The 3807-nt window shown below is 38.0% G+C and overlaps 1 long non-coding RNA gene across 2 annotated transcripts; it reads right to left on the bottom strand.

Annotated features, from left to right (window-relative positions):
* Positions 1-388: 388 nt before the first annotated feature.
* On the bottom strand, positions 389-1544 carry LOC110759348 (uncharacterized). 2 transcript variants are annotated; one of them, XR_015833605.1, is made up of 3 exons: positions 1371-1544; positions 1202-1307; positions 389-559 (listed from the first exon to the last, which is right to left on the bottom strand). It is a non-coding gene; the product is annotated as an uncharacterized LOC110759348 (long non-coding RNA). The 2 variants fall into 2 exon arrangements; XR_002527087.2 differs by having other exon boundaries at positions 1202-1291; positions 1371-1543.
* Between the last annotated feature and the right edge of the window lie 2263 nt (positions 1545-3807).

Here is a 3807-nt window from a genome sequence, read left to right as displayed (position 1 = left end):
TATCCTTGTGATGGGACTGAGGGCAGTGATTCTGGTGTTGATGAAGATTCATTGGCTCCTTCCGTTACTGAAGAAGAGTGTCCAATTACGAATATGTAGGCCTGGGCACGGTTCGGGTCGGGTTGAATTTTGAGTGACCCGTGGGCCGAACCGAGTAAAATATCGGTTCTCGGGTTGGATCGGATCCAAATCAAAAGCCGAAAATGGGCCGAACCAGCTAACCCGATAGGCTCAGGTTCGGTTCAGGCTTTTTGGTCGGTTTTGGGCTTTAGCCCACTACTAGTTATTTTTAAGCCCAAATAATCTTTAGTTCAGTATTAACTGGCCCAAATCATTTTTTTCTACTCTTTTTTTTTTTTTTTGTGAATATATTTTTCTACTCTTTCAATTTTCAAATGCTGAACTCATTCAAATTATAAATAATACACCCACACAAATAATAAAGCAAGAAATCCAAATTATAACGATTACAACCCATGACAAAAAAAAATAACAAATATCCCTTCAAAACATCAGCATCCATCCATCCAAAAGTTTTGACAAAGCAAGCTGCATTCATCTGTCCAAAAATACACTTGTATCAGTCAACAATCAATCACCAAACATATAATTTCAGTAAAAATAGAAATAAATTTTTTGCTTATCTTCAAAACCATTCAAAGTTTAACAAATGAATATGCCAAAAATCATGAACTACTCCTGAACAAGAAACAGATAAACAACAAAATTATATAACCTCATATTAGAGCTTTATAAAAGCAAACATAGGCACCAGAAGAAAATTATCATCTATCTTTAACTAATGGCCTCTCCACTGTGATGACAAATATGAACAATCTGAAGACCATGAACATCACTACAGTGCATGTATATTTAATATACAATCCAAAACTAAGTTCATAAAATTAGACAAAACAGACGAAAATGAACTCAGGAAATTAGAGAGGAGCTGACTGGAAAGCAGCTGTGTTGTAGGGTAGAGGTTTTTTTGTTTTTTGTTCTTTCTTTTTTTGGTGGCCCCCTTGGCCATTGTGTTCTGTGTTCGTTCTTTCCTTTTTGAATGATAAAGTTTCTTTTCAAAAAAAAAAATCAATGGTGAGAAGAAGTGAATATGAATTAAGAAAAAAAGATGTCTACTTCAGATCTGAAATTAAAAGAAAACACAGTATAGTTAAAAGAAGAAGAAGAAAGAGGAACTTACCAAAGCCAAAGCCAAAGCCATGGGGGGACATGAGCTGCTTGTTGGCCATGATAATTCCCACAGAGCTCACAATATTCATGCCCCACGCTCCTACATCAGACCATAACTAAAAGTCTCATAAGATGCAAACTAAGAAAGAAACATAAAACTACATAAATAATAGACCTACCATGGTAGTCAAGTTCTTGTTTTGTTCTTCCAGATCTGCTTGAGAGATGTTTATATTAGGTTAGGGAGACGATAGAGCTAGGGAGACGATAGATCTGCTTGTTTTGTTCTTTGAGAGATGGAGAGCGGCGAAAAAAATTAATTGAGATGGAGGCTGGCTGCTAGTTAGGTCAAGAGGAGATGTTTATATTAGGTTAGAGTAATCTAGTGCAAGCAAGCGCACGGTACAAGCACATTTTAGGCAATAATATCATGCCATGTGTCAAATTTATATATAATTAAATAATAGGCGGTTCGGTTCAGGTCCACCGGTTCAAAAGAATTTGGAACCGAGGGCCGAACCGTTGACTTCGGTTCGGGTCAGGTCCAACGTTGACTTTTTCGGTTTGGTCAAAAAACCTTATTTTTCGGTCCGGTTTGGTTTGGTTCGGTCGGTTCATTCGGTTCATCGGTTTTTATGCCCACCCCTACGAATATGGATTTGTCTGAGGAACAAGTGAGTGATCCTAATGAGAAGTTGGTTAATAATGCCTTCGCTCCTAAGGGAGGCATGGCCGTTGATTTTTAAGGGTTTCGCCCTTAGGTGACTATTTTCTTTTGTCTTTTTCTCATGAATATCCTTTGTTGGAATTCTAGAGGTGCAGCTTGCACTAAATTTCGATCTACTGTAATGGATTTGGTCCGTTCTCATCATTTTGATGTTCTGTTTGTGTGTGAGCCAAGAATTAGTGGTTCGAAGGCTTTGGCTGTGATAAAATCGTTGGGGTTTTCTTGTTTTGAAGTAATTGATCCAGAGAAATTTTCTGGGGGTCTCTGGCTTTTATGGAATGATGCTAAAGTTAAACTGGATATTATTGGTACTTCGGATCAATCTATCTTTGCTTGTCTTTCTTGGCAAGGTCAGAAGCCTTGGCTTTTCTCTGCTATTTATGCAAGGCCTTGTAATGTTAAGAAAGAGAAGTTGTGGGAGTATTTGAATTTTGTTACCAGTTGCCACCAAATGCCATGGCTATTGGCTGGTGATTTTAATGATATTCTCCAAGCTGAGGATAAAGTTGGAGGAGTTTCTTTATGCGAATTGACTGGTATGAAAACGTGGTTTAATGCAAACAATATGATTGATCTTGGGTTCTCTGGTCCTAGGTTTACTTTGACTAATAGAAGGGTTTTTGAAAGGATTGATAGGGTGATTTGTAATGAAAAATGGCGGAGTTTGTTTGCTGATGCTAATGTTATTCATTTGCCTAGAACAAAGTCTGACCATTGTCCTATTAAAATTTGTCTGCAATCAAGATTTTCTTCTTCTCCTCATCTGAGGCCTTTTAGATTTGAAGCGATGTGGTTGAAGAATGACAAGTTCAAGGATTTTGTTTCTCGGCAACGGGGGAATTTTGAGGGCTCTGCTTGGGAAAAATCTTTAGCCTTGGTTCAACCTTTGAAACATTGGAATATTCATGTTTTTGGTCATTTGAGACAGACAAAGGCTCGTTTGCTCGCTAGATTGGCTGGTATTCAAAGGTCTTTAAGTAGAGGGCCAAATAGGTTTCTCAATAATTTGGAGGTCACTCTTGTGGAGGAGTTCAATCTACTTCTTGAGCAAGAGGCTTTATTTTGGCAGCAGAAGTCTCGCGTGAAATGGCTTCAAAAGGGGGATAGGAACACCAAGTTCTTTCACCTCACCACTATTGTTAGAAGGAGGAGAAATAAAATTGAAAGATTTAAGGATGAGAATGGTGTTTGGGTGGAAGAGTTTGAGGCTATTAAGAGTGTTGCTGTGAAGTATTTTTCAGATCTCTTTAATCCGGGGCAGTGTTTGCAAAGTAATGTGGACATTCCTCAACTTTTTCCTTGTATTGACTATGCTGATGTGGTTGGGTTAGTTAAGCCTGTTGACTTACAGGAAGTTAAGGACAGCTTATTTGGGATTGGTGGGCTTAAAGCTCCAGGTGTTGATGGCTACCCTATTTGTTTTTATCAAAATCAATGGAGTCTTCGTGCTGGGGATATCTTTGATTTGGTCAGTACTGCTTTCTCTACTTGCATAATTCCTGAGAAGCTTAATACTACCTTGGTTACTTTGGTTCCTAAAGTGCCCAATCCTAGTTCTATGGTGCAATTTAGACCAATAAGTTTATGTTGTACTCTTTATAAAGTGATTTCGAAGATTCTTGTTGCTAGATTGAGGGTTATTCTTCCTAATCTGATCAGTCCCAATCAAGTTAGTTTTGTCCCTGGTAGACAAATTGTTGATAATATCATCATAGCTCAAGAGTTAATGCACAAGTTTAAGATTTCTAAAGGGAAAAAAGGGTTCATGGCTTGGAAGATTAACTTGTCTAAAGCTTATGACAGACTTAATTGGCATTTCATTGAGTCTGTTCTTTTGGACTTAAAGCTGCCTAGAGCCTTCATTCAGCTAGTTATGAGTTGTAGCTCTT

This window comes from Prunus avium, chromosome 2, assembly GCF_965620075.1.
Source record: "Prunus avium chromosome 2, drPruAviu1.hap1.1, whole genome shotgun sequence".
In the NCBI taxonomy this organism is placed as follows: domain Eukaryota; kingdom Viridiplantae; phylum Streptophyta; class Magnoliopsida; order Rosales; family Rosaceae; genus Prunus; species Prunus avium.
The sequence above is the reverse complement of the archived record's forward strand: the minus strand, read 5'-3'. Positions and strand labels throughout refer to the sequence as shown.